General features: G+C 35.9%; 1 protein-coding gene across 1 annotated transcript in view; it reads left to right on the top strand.

The window, feature by feature from the left end:
• Positions 1-18,317, top strand: part of HDAC9 (histone deacetylase 9) — a 662,132-nt gene that overhangs the window by 451,397 nt on the left and 192,418 nt on the right. The gene's annotated exons all lie outside the window — the stretch shown is intronic.

The raw sequence follows: 18,317 nt of genomic DNA, 5'->3' as shown, positions 1-18,317 counted from the left end.
GGTCACATGCCATAAAGCTAGCTTTGCTAGACTTATGTAACTGGGGAAACACAAGAAGGTTTAGCAGTTTTGCAGTAGAATTCAGTTCTCAATAGAGTCACACTGAATATGCAAGTACATTATATTCCTGATGAAAATAGCATTATCTTCACAAAGTGCTTTGCATTGTAGCACACTTTGTTTGTGAACCCCTAGGGCCATTTTTATCTTGAGTAATTAACAAAGCCTTTTTTGACCCAGGATATTTATACCACATTTCAAAGACAAATTTGTTTGAATCCAATGACATGTGAAGAAAAATGTCTACATTTTTGTGGATAATTAGAACACATCCTTTAACCTGCAATCTGTTTAAAGTTAACCCTTAGCAGTAACAAAGTCATCCTGTAGAACTAAGTGTTAAGTCATGTTAGGACTGATAATTCTAGATCAGGTTTCAAGCACTGAGGAGTTTAAATCAATTAGGCTTCTTGGACATTGAAGGGAAAGAACTGTGTACGTCATATTTTAGGCAAAATTTAACTAAATTTTATACAGGGAAATCCCACATATTTTAAGTTAATTCTATCATTTTAGTGATTCTAGACTTCACAAGGATTATCTTTCTAGTCCTTCACCTATGATTCTGCCCTTTCTAGAAATAAGAATGGCAACTACAATAACCAATATCTGCTTGGATTTTACAGTTCACTTACATACAACTGAGGTTCATAAGAGCTTTGTAAAATAGTTCTTACTATTAATACTAATTTGCAGATGAGAAACTAAAGGCTCAGAGAATGGATGTCATTTTCCTGAAGTCACAGGAAAGGGTAAAATGCTAAAAAAGTGTGAAGTTGATGTGCATGTCCATGTGTAGCTGTTCTAAAAGAGTTCTTTAGGTCCTTCCATGGTTTTCATATTCAACAGGCTGGCCACAGTCCCTAGAGCCTCGCAGTGCAACAGTGTGGCTAGTATAGCATGGTCTGTTTTGTAGCAGCTCAACAGTGAGCTTCACTTTTTGACCCTGAGCTCAAGACAATCATCATCCTACATAAACCCTTCCTTATTTTTAGCAAACCCACTGTGAAGCCAGGAACTTGAAAAATCATTTGTGAAAGCAGAGGATAAACTGACTTTAAAATAGGTATCACTGGGTTTTGGCTTATTTTCTAAAATCTCAAGTGCTCATTTTAAGAGAGTGGTTGATTACCTGCGAATGAAACAAAGCTAATAACTAATTAGGGAGATATATGATAGATACATGATATGGCTCTTAAATGAGTGATGGTCATCAAACTCCCACTCCTTTACTCTTAATTCATGACCCAGACCTGAAATGAGGACATCTCCTTAGGATCCATCTCCCAAGTCTGACTTGGATTGTACCTGTACTACACTGTCTTTGAACACAAAGTACTTGTTACTCAACTGCTCTAAACCTGTACCAGGGTAACTTCTTATTCTTCAGCTGGAACTGCTCTAGTGAACTCTTTGAAGTGCCCAAGGAATGAAGAGTGAGTACTGCTTTTGTCCCTGTATGTCCAACACAAAGCATAGTCAGTATCATAAATTAAGTCCTTGCTAATGTCCCCAAACACTGACTTTAACCTTGGTGGCAGCAATGGTAGTATATAAATCTAGCTACAGCGAGCAGAGGCAGAAGGTGGAAGACTGGATTAGTTGGACTTCAATTCTGTAGAGTGCTGGAGAGAGGCACTTCTGTTTATCAGATTGACCTCTTAGTCTTCTGAAGGTCTTCTGGTGGTTTTATGTAGGTCCAAGTAAGTGTGAACATGCATGATGCGTGCATGTGCATGCACAAGCTTGTCCATGTTGGTACCCTAGAGAACAAGTTTGATTTGACCATTTTTCTTCCCAGAAACCAAATTGTGTTCTTAGGTATTCAGAAACCTTTTAGCCCCTCAGATCTTGGGTTTTGATATAAGTCCTCAGAGAAACTCTGCATCCTCTAGATTTGTAACATCTAAATTTTTACTTTGGGGACAGTCCTAGACATATTAAATATACAAAGAGAGCCAGTATGACGTGAGAGTGGTCCAGCTTCACAACATGGGGCACTTCGGAGAACTTGGAAAACACCAATATTGCTCTTGTGCTAAGGTACTCTTCCAGTTTACATGATTGACTTAAATTCCAAAATACTTAGTGCTCCCCAATAAGTAAACTCTAGTAACTAGAATTTATACCATGCTACTGGATGGCTTAATTATATACCTACTGAAAGCTAATGGATTGACTGGCTTTTGGGAAGACTACCAGGGACATTGTAAAATCAGAAAATCCCTACTTACTAAATTTTCTCCTAAAATTCCATGTGATAATTTTTAAAGTTTTTAAATTACAGTATAGTTAACATATAATGCTATATAAGTTTTTGGTGTAAAATACAGCGATTCAGCAGTTCTAAACATTATCCAGTGCTCATCATGATAAGTGTACTCTTTGCCTGTGATAATTTGCCAGTAGTTGGTTAAGTTGCTCAAAGGGCAAATGGTATTTAAGGTGCTTTAAAGTACATTTTCCAGAATTGCATTTTGAGCAACATTCACAAGCATTTCTAATTCCTTGTGTTTGGTTCTCATTTTGTTAGTTACTATGGTATGACTCACTTCTCATTAGTGTGTGATTGCAGTACAAGAAAATGCATCAGTTGCAGAGAGCATTTTACCAAATCCCAGGACTTAGTCATCATCTAATGAAATAGATAATTAAGGGACTCTGGACATAAAAGCCAGTGCAGGACCACTTTCGTACTCATTCCTAAGGGTCTATCACTAAAAATAGTGATCATTTTTCTGGCCATCTGACCTGCTGCTGTGTGAAGAAATCTTGAAATCATTTCTCAGCTTTACTTTTCCCTCTTCACTTGATAGGCCACAAAAAAACCCCACAAAAGCAAGGACGAGCAGGCTTTTATGATAATGTCGTCATCAGCTCCCAGCTTCAAACGCTTCTGCGGCTTTTGAGTTGTCATTTATAACTTGGAACTGAATCGACCCATAATTCCCTTGATACACTTAGAGAAATTGATAACAGACTCTGCACTTCTTTTATGGCTCGGAGGAGGCAACTCCAATCACATCACTATTGGCAGGCAATATTATTTTTTGACATGGTTGTAAAAGTATAAAGGAGCTTATGGCATTTGTTTAGATGAGGAATGGGCTCTCAAGCTGTGCTGGGGTTTATAGGACCAGATTAGTGAGAAGCAAAGGGAATATGATGTTTGCAAACAGGATATGATTTTATATATAAGTTTGGGTTTCATGCTCTGTTCCCTGGGGAAAGCCCTGCAGACAGCAGAGAATTCCACTTATATCCTACAAAAGACAAGCTCCTGGTGCCAAAAAGGCAGAAAAATAAACGTGGTCAATGGGCAGTGTCAGACCCCTTAATTGGTGGAGGAGGAGCTGTAGAAGAGGCAGAACAATTCCCTAGGAGGAATGAGGAATTGCTGAGTATGGGCAGAATCTGGGACCGCCTAACTGGTCAAAGATGTGCCAAAAAATGAGGCTCTACGAGGTTTAGTCAAGGCACCTTCTCCAGCAGCAACTCAGTCAATCTGTGAACACGAAACTGGCTTTTTATTACAAACTTTTATTCTACCTATATTCTATTTGATTATTGCTATATCTGACACATTGTGGAGGTTAGAGATGTCATTTTTGTGATTTGGAAAAGGGGAGATGGGAAGAAGGATTAGGTGGTTATGGGGAGGTAATTTAAGGCTCATTTCAGTTGCCCTGAGGTTTTCAGCAGACATTTTAGGTATGTATTAACTATACTTACTGTACAGGAGGCAGGTTTGGATGAAATGTCTCAAGCTTTCTTTCATTCTGTCAGATTAAAAATGTAAGCTCTCTCTTCTGATATATAAAATTTACTTACATATAAATATTTTATATGCATACATTCAAAAGAGAGCTGCCTGCTATTTTCTACTACATTTGTATCTTTGTATTATTTTACCCATTACACTATATTGTGTCTTCCCTAATAGCAGTTAAAAAAAAAAGTTCTAACAGCAAGTCTTTTAAAGGACCTCTCTGACTTTCTCTTTTGTATTATAATATCAGGAAATGATTAATTATGACCAAATCTATAGACATACAGTTAAATTCAGGGTAACAGAAATATTTGATTAATACATTCTTCTCCTGCTATTTAGAGTGGTCTTCTTTGAACCATAATCAGTAATTTAGAAGGCATAACATATGCCATCATATGAAGAGTGAAGAGCTGGAAAAAGATGACTTTTTGCCAGTCATTAGATAAGGTGTGGGAATGCAAAGACTAAATGAGACCACATTTCTCAGTTGCTTATAGCCTATTCATTATGCTGATTTGGACACATGTGCTATGGGAACACAGAGGAGGGGGCTTCCAGAACAGAAAGAAGGGCATTGTGGGGACTATTTAAGTAGTCATAAGCTAAATAAATTTTCAAGATGATTTTCAAGATGAACATATTTGTATGAGTTTGTGGGAAGGGATATGTGCGGGGTGTAGGGGGGGGTGTATATCTAGGCATTAATTGTTTAGGCCATAATAACAACACCATATTTTTAATAATCATACTAAGGTATTGCGGATTAGTAAGGAATCTTTATTCCCTAAAGCAACAACAACAACAAAACCTACTGTTTATGCCAAAATATGTACCTTGGAACCCCTTCCTTTTATCATAAGTATATGCATTATGTGCTATTCCCACCCAGTTAACCTAAGCAGACGCAATGCCTGTTGTTACATCTGCAGAAGGAGGTGGGGGTGGCATGTGTTTCTTACATGTACTAATCAGGATAATGTTGATTTTCTTTGTATTAATGCTCAGCTCAAACCTGGTTTGCCAATCAGTGCTTCATTTCCTCCACTCCTGCTATCAGAGATGCATTGCAGCCCTCTACCCTCCAAAATAGGATCAACTAAGATTCAGGATCCATCTTTTCCCCATCTCCCCTCTCCTATGTGAATTTTCATTAGTTTTAAACTGAATGCAAATGATACTAGCAGGAACACCGCATAGCACCTGGAAAAAGTAAAACTCATAAGAAGCTGCCCTAATGGAATTGTTTCAGAATTTTGTTTCATATTGTGGATTCTACAAAAAGATAATGTTGCCCCAGCTAAGGAAAATACAGTACAAAATATTATGCAAGCTAGGAAATTCCTTCTAAATAACAAAGGAATTTTCCAAATATTGTATAGATTATGCTAATGGTATATACTCAATAATAGTTGTGAGGAAATAGATGACTTGTCCCACAGATATAAACATATATACATAACTATGTTTACTACAAAATGTAAAATTTTATATAATCTTTAAATGTCTAATGTTCATTGCAGGGAAGACACAATTAGAAATGAAAACCTTTTCTTCCTTCTTAAATCACTTACCTGTAGTATCTCATTTGTGATTAAATTTCTGTTGCTTTGATTTTATGAAAAGGACACATTTTGAAATTCCATTTTCATTTTCTTATTTCAAGTACACATGAATATAAGACAGCTATTAAAATTCTTCCTTTGTCAACATGAGATATTTTAAAATGCCATCATCAAAGCTTTACACATGTTTTTATACATTCTCAGGACCACAACACCTATAAAAACTGTATGAGCAATACTGTCAACCAAAAGAAAGTCGCCTGCTATTTTCTACTACATTATTATCATTGTATTATTTTACCCATTACACTACATTGGGTCTTGCCCAATAACAGTAAAAAGAAAAAAAAAGTTCTAATGGCAAGTCTTTCAGTTGCTTAGAAGAAGAAAATATATCCATTTCTGGAATTTCTTGTTCTGTAATTTTTCTCTGGTCTATAATTTGATTTCTCTAAAGAAATTGCAACTTAAACTATGCTGTTGCTAAAGGTAAATGGATTTGATGAACATTAAGCTTTGAATTCAATAAATTTATAGTTCAATGAAACAAAAAATTAAAAAGTACCGAGAAATTAAAAAGTACCTGAATGAATTTGAATATACAATCATCTACTGGTTTCCACTTGCAGCCATCAAGAAAACATAAGGCCTGAGTTTAGATGAACATTTAGAGTTAAGAAAGGAAATGAAATTACTTAGAAAAAAGGAATCTTTGGTCAGCTTCTAAGTTGTGCAGCTTGGAATGATGCTAAATCCTGTCCCATCTCACCTTTTCACTTTGATGTGAAAAAGCTGCATTAATATTTTCATTTGTCATATTTCTACCTTGGATACTTCCTGATGCAGATATTCATCCCTATAATAAGCTAATATCTAATACAGAATATTGGTACATTATTGGATTTGTCTTAAGTATTTTGACAGACAAAGTTTAGTAAAGTGTAACTTCTAAATTTTCATATTCTATCATTTTCTTTCAAAATCCAAAACTGAAATAAACTAAAATATAGTTTATATTTTATATAGTTTATCTTGTTTACTGAATGGTTGAGCCATAACAAGCAGTTCATGGCAGATTTCCTTAGACTTAATCATTCAAAACTCCTGGGTGGAACTGATAGCTCCTGACTCCTACGCTAGCAGCATCATTATTACTATACAAGGTCTTATTTTAAGATCTAAAATAACAAGTAAAATTAAGGACTTGAAAGATTAAACAATGACTTATCTTAGCAACAAAGCATACATTAATCATATTTTTAAATTTTTTAATGAAGACTATTAAAAAACTGTTGTCTTTGAGAATGACATGCGTCAAAAATCATTTGGTTAATTTATTTTGTTACCATATTCTAAATAATATGGTGCATATGGTCTCTAATTAGCATTTACTGTGGACACATGTAGATATCCTTTAAAATGATCCTGTACCATTTTGAAGTGTTTCCATTCAAAGAAATAAAAAACAAGGCCTGAAGTTAGTGAAATTCTTTGCTGCTAAAGAGATTACTCTTTTTTCCCTTTAATCTATTACCTCTCCTTTAGACATTTCAACATTATACATTCAATTATTGAATAAACAGGTATTGAAAGACTCCTATGTGCTAAGTGTGAAGCAACTCTAGCTGCATATTCTTCTTTTGAATTTCTTATTTTCTTTTCAGTTCTCAGTCATATCCCTTATTATACTTACCACTTTGTGTTAATCTTCCTTCTTTTATATTCATGACCTTTAGTGAAAGAGACCTGGGAGTCCATGGTGATATGGACTGAAGGCAAAATATCTGGTCATTTCATTGAACAAGATCCAAAGTCATTTTTCTAATAGAATATTTGTACAAGACAGTCTTCCTTTCTCAGCTTTCTTTGACAGAGGCATCATTTCTTCATTTTGAGAGCTAGTGAGTGCACTATTCAGGTTCAGCTAACTATTCTATTAAAAGCAAGTATGAAATAAGTCAAATACCCAATACTAATTGGCTTTAGACTTAATATACTTACAGCTTCCGGAAGCTACCTCAACTTCAACTGGAACCTACCTCACTCATTAATTCACTTGTTTACATAATAAATATTGATTGATTATTATAAGCCAGGAACTGTAAGTATAGTAATGAGTACAGTAGAAGAAAAATTCTATCCTTGTGGAACTAACATTCTTGTAGGGAGGACAGATAAATATGAATTAGTTCAAATAAATGTGTGAAATGATGAATGTTCTGCAGAAAAGCAAGCAAGGAAGGAAGATGGTATGGAATCTGGGGATAGAAATGGTAGTTAATAGGAAGTGTTCCCTTTTGGAGCTTAGCACTGATGAGTGAGGGATGACCTGGGAGTCCTGGCTTCTTGTGGTTTCTAACTTAAGGAGGAATAATAGGAGCAACAGAGTAGGTTTGTTAAGACTTTTCAGAGTTCTGGGTCCCCATCTTCACTCGTGCTTGTGAAGATGTGATTATCTTGTGCAGTAGGGTTGCTGTATCTAGAACACATAGAATTTCTGGCCTCCTCTTTGACTCCTGGATTGAGGTGTGGTAGATTTACAGTCACACCTAGAGATCCTGAAATCTCTTTTAAGATCTGATCTTGGAGGTATGGAGGAGCTTGAAAGTGAGGGTGCAATTATCCAAGCTGTGGCTGTGAGACATCTGGGTACCTCTGGATCTTAGCAGCATTTTGGGGGTTCCCAGTCCCTAGGAACATTATTTGGACATCATTTCCTATATAAATTGTGCAGCTGAAAACTAAATACAATACTCTAACACCTGCCCATTTTCAAGTATATTGCAAATGCAGTGACATTTGTGTTCTATTTCCCAGTAGTTTTTCATGTATATTTTAGCTGCCTCTTTAGCAGACACTATTATATTGTGTCCTCAGTTATTTCCAGCTGGTTCTTACTGATTTATATCTGAGCTGCTAGATTCAGGGTAACTGATTTATTGACCCCATTCGATGCATGAAGCAGAGTATGATGACTTCTCTTTTGTTCATCACCAATTGTGTGTTGTGCTATATAGCACAAGGAATACAGAGTTTGGAGTCTAAAGTCCAGGCCTGTATTTTTCTATTAACTTTCTGTTTGTGATAGTCAGTATCTTCAGTATTAAATGGAGTGAATCAATAACAAGTTATAACTAAGCTATACAGGGCTATACTCTAAACATCTAAGTAAAATTATAATGCTTAACTTTGATCCAGGAGGTTGACTTAATGAGGGGATGATCTATTAGGTGAGATGTTCTGGCCTCAGCAGGGCCAGAGAACACTTTAAAGCATACCTATTGGTTTTCATAGAACTGGACTAATTCAGTCTCACATCAGAGAGTAGCCATTCTTTACATGCAGCTTCCAATGATAACCTACCTCACATCTTTTAATCCTTACAGCATTCCCAAAAGTCTTGTTACTAAAGATGTAACGGAGGCTTCCTATTCTACAGAAAAGGAAACTGAGGCTCAGAGAGGGGAGTAACTTGTTCAAGTCACACAGTTATGTGGTGAAGTAGAAATTTCCCCATTCTCAAGCTCTTAACCCCAGTGCGGTGCACTCACAACTCCCCATAATGTCAATCTCATATGATTATCAACACTCATTTCCCAAATGAGAATAATCCTAGCCATAAGAAAGCACAATTATTTCTTTTACCAAGAGCATTCTCTTTATTGTAATTCCTATGAAATATTAAATCCATGCACTCAGACATCATTAATTCGGGGTAAAAATTACGAACCTCTATACAGCATTTTAATTCAAACTAGAACAGTGAAAAACCTCTGCCCTTGCACCAAACTACTGTGGGAAGAGTTAAAGAGAATCTTATTTCACACATCTACTGGGTCAGAGTAATTTTTTTAAGCTGTCGTGGTAGGAACAGGGCTCTAACTTGTACTGTCTAGTGATTACAAGGATTAGCATATTATGAAATATCCTTTCCACAGTATGTTCGTCAGATTAAAAAGAATACAGAGGTGGTATTTCTTGGCTGTATCTCTAATGTAGTCTTAGTAGGACTGACCAGCGATTACTGTGATTGACAATCATAAGGACTCTTAGATTCCTTGATTGACCACATAGTGCACAAAAGTTGATACATTATTGGCAAATCCTTGAGTCCACAAGTACCTTAAGAATCCTTAGAGTCTCAAGATGTAGCACGTTGTCACAAAAAATATGTTCCTGTACTTATTCTTATCACTGGCACATAAACAGCAAAGGGATACTTTTCTGAAGATGAAGAGTGACTTAGCAATTGTACATGCAAGGTCAGTAGGGCTGCTGGAAAGCATTTGATCATACTGGAAGGGGGTTTGTGGTAGAGTATTAACGTACATGGCATGCCCCCTGTCTCTTCCAGCTGCTGCATTAATAGTTCATGCCTTCTTTCCATATGGAATATCGGTCACAGTATTCATTCATCATATCCATGGTTTTATTTGGAATCTGAAGGTCCTTCCTATAGCCACACTATTTCTTTTTCATCTCACCATGACTAAAGAAGCTAAGGTGTGGGCATTATAACCTACAAGTGATCCCAAGGGAATGGGCTGTCATTCATGCCTTCCTCCCAGTGTTGAACAAAAGAGAGAAAGCATGTGAGTTTACCCACCCATTGTCATCATAAATCGATCCCAGCTCCATTTCAAAAGTCTCAGGATTTCAGCAAAACATCTAACATCATATGAATATATACATTCAAAGAACTGGCATGTTGTATCACATGGGAGAAGGGAGAATGCACAGAGTTAAAGGCTGCAGAGCCATCCAAAAAATACAATAAAGAATACCATAGGTCCTTAACCCAAAAATATGACTCTCAGCATTACCTTATGGGAGGAAAAAGTGAAAGTCACATAGAGTTATAGAGGGCTCTTGAGAGTTTTTGAAGTATTGCTACCTACATAATGGCAGAACTCACACTGAGTGGTTTTATGATTTTAAGGGATATGTTCTTCTGTCCAGACCTGGAGTCAGAGAAATCAGCATTGCAGTCTCCCTTTTAGTAATGATTTGACTTATCTGAGCATCTCAGTTTTTCCTTTCTCTCTCTCTCTCTCTCTCTCTCTTTTTTTTTTTTTTTTTTTTTTTGCAGAAGATTGAGAGCTCTCATGAGTGGAGGGGGAGGGCAGAAGGAGAGGGAGAGAGAGAATCTTAAGCATGCTCCACTTTTGAGTGCAGAGCCTGACATGGGGCTCAATTTCATGACCCTGAGATCATTACCTGAACCATTACTTGAGCCATTACCTTACCCAGGGTTCTGGGATCAAGCCCCGAATTGGGCTCCCTGCTCAGCGGGAAGCCTGCTTCTCCCTCTCACACTCCCCCTGATTGTGTTCCCTCTCTCACTCTCTCTCTGTCAAATAAATAAATAAAATCTTTAAAAAAATGTTTCTCTAACTCTAAAATATGGATTCTAATTCAGTAGAACTGGATGGGACCTAAGATTTGGCTCTCTTACAAACACCCCATATATTGGATGTCAGTGTTGATGATCCATGGACCACACTGAGTGACAAGATCCTATGTGACTGTGAATGAGCAAATCATTTAATTTTTCTGGGCCTCCATTTATTTATCTCTGAAGTAGAGGTGATTAATGAAACATGGTTTTCATCACTTTTGGGGATCAAATATAGCATTACTGTGTGGTAATACTTTATCCAAATTTAAATCAACTTTTTAAAAGATATCAATTTTTCTGGAAATATCAGATAGTAGCCTCCAGTTAGTTTGATACTGAACATCTGATTGATTAAGACTTAAGGGATGGGATGCCTGGGTGGCTTAGTTGGTTGAGTGTTCAACTCTTGATTTTGGCTCAGGTCATGATCTCCGGGCTGTTGGATTGAGCCCTGAAACGGGCTTTGCATTCAGCAGGGAATCCGCTTGAGATCATCTCCCTCTCCCTCTGCCCCTTCTTCCGCACTTACACTTGCTCGCTCTCTGTTTCTCTGTTTCCCTCTCAAATAAATAAATCTTAAAAAAAAAGAGAGAGAGTTGCACGGGTAGCTTGTCTTCTTTGGGCAAATAGTTATGAGACATGGAAGTTTCTATGAGGAGCAGGGGTGAACCATGACAACAGAGGTCTGGGATGCTAGTGGCACCCAGATGTTGCTGTTTGTCAAGCCAGAGGAAGGAGGCACTTATTGCTAGCAAATGAAAGCTATACATCTAGGTGTGGTGCTAACTGACGAAGAGAGAAGTGTTCTTCATTAAATTAGTGATGTAATGCGGGACTTCAGTACGGAGGGGAATTTCACATTTCAGAATTTTTAGCCATAGTTAAACCCTGTCAAATATATTACACAGAATTAACTTGTTTTTATTCATTCATTAATTCACTTGACATTTGTTAAGGATCTATTATGTGTCAGACTCTGAAGGCACCCATAGCCCTGCACTAATGGCACTTAACATTATCATTAAGAAAAATTCTGTAGAACATACTATAGAAAATCTTTTTTTTAAGTTCATATCTGTATTTGTCTGCTCAGCCTGCCATAAAAGAATACTACTAACTGGGTAGCTTAAAAAACAAATTGTTGTTTACTAACAGCTATATAAATATAAGGTGTTCCTAAACAATAGCTCAAATACCCCAATGAAGTAAAAATGGATGGCTTTCCAAGCTTCACAGTCATCCTGCATTTGGAACATCATGTAACTAGCCTATACTGCAAAGAAATCCAGGGAGAACAGAAAAGAAACAAATACACACAAAACAAACAAAACAAAAACAGGTACTTAAAAAAACCTGATTAACTTTTTAAATAATCATTCCCTCTTTTTTCTTGAGATGCTAATGCCCAGGGTAGAAAAATATGTGCCTTTATCCTATCCCTGACAGCAATGAAGATTTGGTCAACTCTACGTTGTTTTAACATATGTGTATTTTTATAGTTCTAGAAATTAGAATTTCAGGATTAAGCTGTTTTCAGGATTGGTTTCTCCTTAGGCCTCTTTCCTTGGTTTGCAGATGGCCAGTTTTTCAGTGTCCTCACATGACTTTTTCTGTGTGTGTGTGTGTGTGTGTGAGCATCACTGGTGTCTCTTCCTCTACTTCCTCTTCTAAGGATACCGATCACACTACCTCTTTTAAAGGCCCTGTGTATAAATATGGTCACTTTGGGGTTAGATCTTTATCATTTGAATTTTAGGGGAGCACAGTGCCATCCATAACAATATCCATATCTATAATTGACTTTGATTGAAATCCCAGTTTGTACTTTATTAACCCTGTAACTGTTCCAGTTACCTAAGCTCTCTTTTGTAAAAGAGACTAAAAATATCTTTATTAGGCTATCATGGGGAATAAATTAGGTAATGTTTTTAAAATGATTAAGACAGTGTCCAGCACTTACTTGGTGCTCCAGTCTGTCTCCTACATCTTTCTTTAGATACTGACCAGAGATGTTTACTTTATGCTTTTTTGGGTAATTAATTTGATTTTATTGTCTCTTTCACTGAATCTACTAACAAACTAGGCTTTTCTCTCTCTGAATCTTTCCTACTCTCACCCCAACTTTTACTCTTCCTGGGAAGAAAATATATACTGGAATCTTCAGCTCTAGACCCTAAGAGTAGAGGCTTGAGGATAGAAAAATATTGAACTTCTCAAATACCTTTTAAGAAAGGTAATTATTCTATTTCCTAAAACAAACAAATAAGAAATTTGACTTGCAGATGCCATTATACATACTGTATAGAGCTTAAACAGAATAAGCTGTGTAGAAAAATTAAAACTGAAGTTTCTCAGAAATTAAATCAAGCTGAAATGATTTCAATGATTTAAAAATATTAGATAATTTCTAAGTTACCAAATCAGGATACTGTCTTCAGAAATAGCTGATCCACAATGGATGATTAATTTAAATGATGTACTTTACCTGTTGTAATAAAAAAAGTTAAAAAAATGCTTAATTTGTTTCATAGTTTTAACTTTTATATAGTGTGCCTAAAATGGCACAGAATTAGTACTGTGATGAAAACCTGTTTCTTTGTTGAGTCTGGTGTCTCTCATGAGGTTCCTATGGGCATCTGATCATTATTTAAGCTTAAACTCAATTATTCAGAAATGCCCCGTGGCCCAAGCAGCAGCATAGCATAGCAGCAGCTGCCTACTCAACTGCTTAGTATTGGCTGAGGAGTTTTAGTTCCCAGCTTTCAGGGTGAAATATTCAAGGCATCCGTGGAAGAATCATTGTACCACATTAACCATGCATGGTGCATATGAAACCTGTTCTGTTAATGGGCAAACTAGTATTGTATTTAACTCTGGGAATATTTCTGAAAAGAATCAACAAGCTGCATTTAGATTATACAAAGGAAACTGTGCCTAAATTCCTTTTCTTCTAAGTCATCCTCTTTCCTTTTAAATACTTTCACATCCACTTTCAGTACAGGTAGCTTAATTTCTATCATGTGCGACATTTCAGAGCAATAGCTTTATTTCAGATGCCAATGATTGAGCTACGCTGGATGTGCTTGGAAAAGGCCAGCATTCATTCAGGAAACTCCAGTTGAACTAGATCCATATGCAGCTAAAAAAAAAAGTAGCTTTCTGATTAGAAGTAGTTTCTGGCTTGCAGCATTATCACAGATGATTTTTTGTTTTTGATGTGTGGCAGAATAGAAAGTAATGTTGGAACCAAAACCCTGGAATTTTTTTTTTTCTTATTGGACATTTACTGAGAGCTTACTGCTTTCACTATTGTACTGTACAATATTAAACACTTTGAATGCATTGACTAATTTAATGCTAGTAATAATCCTGTGACAAAGGTAGTATAATCCTATGAAGAGGGTGATATCATCTCCGTTTTTACCTAGAGCTCATCTCCATTTTTATTTAGAGCATGGTTAATAAACTTGTCAAAGTTTGAACAATTTGTTAAGTGGTAATTTTAAGGTCTAACTCTAAAGTCAGCCAAATAGATAAATAGATATTATAATAGATAAATATTTATAATAAATAAATAGATAAATAGATATTGCACTAAACATTGATGAAACCATTGCTAAAGCTAGCACCCAAAAGAATGAAAAAGGTAGAGGAATCCAAAAACTGGCTCCTTGGAATGTCTGTTAAAGAAGCTTATCAGAAAACCTGACAATTTCTACGAATTCTGGGGTTACAAAGGCCTTTAGGTACAAGCTATTGGTGGAATTACTGGACAGATTATTGGTAGTCATTCTCTCTTAGTGTATGACTTATCTTGTGCAGGATGATTTATTAATAAAACTCCTAACATGGGGTGCCTACGTGACTTAGTTGGTTAAGCATCTGACTCTTGGTTTTGGCTCAGGTCATGATTTCAGGGTGGAGAGATTGAGTTCTTTGTCAAGTTTGCACTTAGTAGGAAGTCCTCTTGAGAGTCCTTCTTCTACCTCCACCTCTGTCTCTCTCGCTCTCTCGCAAATAAATAACTACCATCTTTTAAAAAGGGTGGGGGCAGTAATTTAAAAACTAACACAAATTTCTTTAAAAAAAAAAAAAGATTTATTTATTTATTTATTTTAGAGAGCGTGTGTGCATGCGCATATGCACAAGTTGTGCTAGGGGCAAAGGGAGAAGAAGAGAGAAAATTTTCTCCAGTAGATTCCCCACCAACCAAGCGGGATGTGGGACTCGATTCTATGACTATGAGATCATGACCTGAGCTGATAGCAAATGTCAGTTGCTCAACCGAGTGAGCCACCCAGACACCCTCCCTAACACACATCTCTAATTTTACCTCTGGCTTAACCTTTTCTTTCTACCTCTTTTACTCAAATAGAGTTCTGAGTACAGTTTGGAAAGAGTGTCCTTTCTCTATGAAATCAGTGCTCCTCAAATTATTCTGTGGTAAAGAACAAGATTTTGTTTATTTCCTGTCATTAAGCAGTGCTTTTATAAAATACAATAAAAAAGAATTACTAAAAATGATATAAAAAATACAGAATAAATACTCATTCTTATTGGATTGAACAGGTATAAAATTCTAAACAGTTGCTGTAGAAGTTGCTAAATGCTTGCTTTTTTTATCTTGTAGAATGGGGCCACCATGGTTCCATGGGCAACACTTTGAGTAGCAGTATTCTAGACCAGTAGTTTTTGCTATGGTTGAATTTAAATTGACCATCTGGTTATTTGTTTTATTTTTGTTACATATATTTTCACTTTTCTTTTTCTGCTTCCCTTTGTATTGAATATTTTAAAAAGTTATATCTTTTATATCCACGACTGGCTTGTTAGTTTTTTTAGTCTGTATTTTTAGTAGTTTCTCTAGCATTATACCTATTAATGCATATCAAAGTTAGTCTTCAGATAATATTACTCTACTTCATATATTAAAATCCTATATCAGTTTGTGTCTTCTCCTTCCATTCTACATACTATGTTGTGATATATCTGATTTTTACATATGCCATAAACCATTCAACAAAAGTTTTATTATTTTTGCTTTAGATAGTCAATGTTTTAAAGAATAAAAATAAGGGAAAAGGTCTCTTTTACATGAATACCTTCATTATTATCATTTTTAACACTCTTCATTTCCTCAGTGATTTTCTTTACCATTTTTTGTAAGTCAGGTCTGATGGAAGTATAATACCTAAGCAGTTACTTTTCTGAAAAATCTTTATTTCACCTTTTAAAGATTTTTTTTGAGATATTTTTGTTAGCATAGAATTCTGATTGACATTGTTTTTCTTTTGAAAACTTGGAAGATGTCACTCCATTTTCTTCTGGGTTAAATAGTTTCTGCTAAGAAATGTGCCAGAATTCCTGTCCTAGTTCAGGATTTTATGTGATATGTCTTTTTCTCTGACTGCCTTCAATTTTTTTTTTTTTAAGAATTTAGCATTTGTGATGTGCTAGGTGTAGTTTTGTCTGTGTAAATGAATTAATGGCATTTTTATTCTAGTTATAATCTGAATCTTTTGGATCTGTGATTTTACTATTTTTTAAAAGTTCTCAGTCATTATCTCTTTAATATTTCTTCTGCTTTATTTTCTCTTTCCTCTTTACAAGAATTCATTTACCCCTTATTAGTCTGTCTGTTCAGGTTACTTGCCTGACTTGTGACCTTAGCTCCAAACCCCTCCCCCACAGTTAACTAATTAATTATTTATTTAGCATTTTTTACTAGGGTAGATGTGTCAGAAATATGAGGCTACATTTTTAAATGCCTGTAGGCATTACTGCGATTAATAAGCTTCAAAGTAATTTAAAAACATTGCTGAATTGTGTGTTTCACCATTGTATATTTTTTCAAGGAACAAATTTTAATGTGCAGTGAAACTTTGTGTAGTGCTGTGAGTATTTGTAGCATTTAGTTGAAATGTTAACCTGAGCATCATTCCTCTGGTCTTATCCTCAGGCAAAGCTAGAATCCTTTATAAATACACACCCTTAGGAGTTAGAGTAGTTAAACTCTCCATTTCCTACTTCAGAATTTTCAAACTTTGTGTAGAAGTAAATCACTCTAGACAGCAAAAGTTATGCACTGATACCCCAGAAGCCATATTTAGCACATAGATAAGTTTCTTTTAGCATGGCCAGGGAGTTTTTAAGAGGGGAATTCTCAATATTTAAGATTGAAAAATTACATCAAGGGCCCTGCCTTTCATTTGCCTTACATTATGTTACATCTACCTTACCCAGTCTGACCTCTGGAGTCTTTTAAACATGTGGCTGCTACTTGAGCCCAAATTTGTACCACTTCTTTATGTAAGCCTCTCTAAGCTATGTTTTTGTGCTTTTTCCTATTCATGGATTCTATTTGTCTATATAAAGGATCACCAGTATCCCTTAACACCAAAGAGGTTCTTCACACTTCAGTTAATATTTAAATTATAGCTGCTGCAGATCTGAGCAAGTATTTAGGAGGAAGCTTGCTGTTATTATTTAAAACCACAAATTCTGTATATTATTCAGTGACAGAGCTTTTGGAGAATTAGCTTACTTGGAACTCTGATTATTTTGTGCACTGTGTGTCACACTTTTATTTTGCTCTCCATTTTTGTGTGGCCAGTCTCAGAGTAAACAATTTCTTAAAAAAGGAAAAAACTGAAAGTAATTAAGTGGTTACCGGAAGGATATGCACATGCACAGAGCCTTCTGAATAAGGGGAGGGAGTGGCACTCAGGAAACATCTTGATTTCTTGCCAAATCCTGACCGTGGATTTTGGTTATTTTAATCCATGCTCCTAATTCAGAGTGAAGTAAAAGAAACTATGAAAGCAGTGGTTTTTTAAATATTGTACCCAGCTTTCAGATACTGAAAATCTGTTTCCATAGGAAGTGAACATTTGGAAGAGTGGATATATTCACAAATAGCACTTAGACATTTTCACCAAACAGAATGACTCATGACCACTCAGAGGCAGCCGGCTATCCATTTACTCCCATCCTTACATGTGTGCGGGGACAAATCCAACATTCTCATCAACAAACATTTTCTCAAAGACTTGATTTTTAATAGGTAGAACTTGTCTGTTTCTTCCCCCCCCCCCCCGCCCTTTGGTATAGATGCCAATAATCTTGTGATGTCCTTGATCTTTTCTTTCATCACTGATATGTAATTATTTCTTTTTTGAAATCATTAAAAGAAATTTCACTGATGTCTGAGGAAAAATACGTTGAGATTGAAGCAAAAGAATGGGACCTGTGAAAGGTAAAAACCTGGTTCTGTCACTACCATTTGTGAAACTGAAGAAACTGAAAAGGACAGAACAACCCTTTAATATAAGTTTATATTAGTGTCAGTTCTGTTCAGGAGACAGAATTATTTGGATAAATGTAGAAAAAGAACAACATTGATAAAAGCCATTTTTGGTTGTATTCCCCAAAATAGGCAAGAAATAAAACACAACTTTAAAAAGTTAACAGTGAGGGGTGCCTGGGTGGTTCAGTTGTTGAGCGTCTGCTTTTGGCTCAGGTCATG

This window comes from Mustela nivalis (genome assembly GCF_964662115.1).
Source record: "Mustela nivalis genome assembly, chromosome: 12".
Lineage (NCBI taxonomy): Eukaryota > Metazoa > Chordata > Mammalia > Carnivora > Mustelidae > Mustela > Mustela nivalis.
The sequence above is the reverse complement of the archived record's forward strand: the minus strand, read 5'-3'. Positions and strand labels throughout refer to the sequence as shown.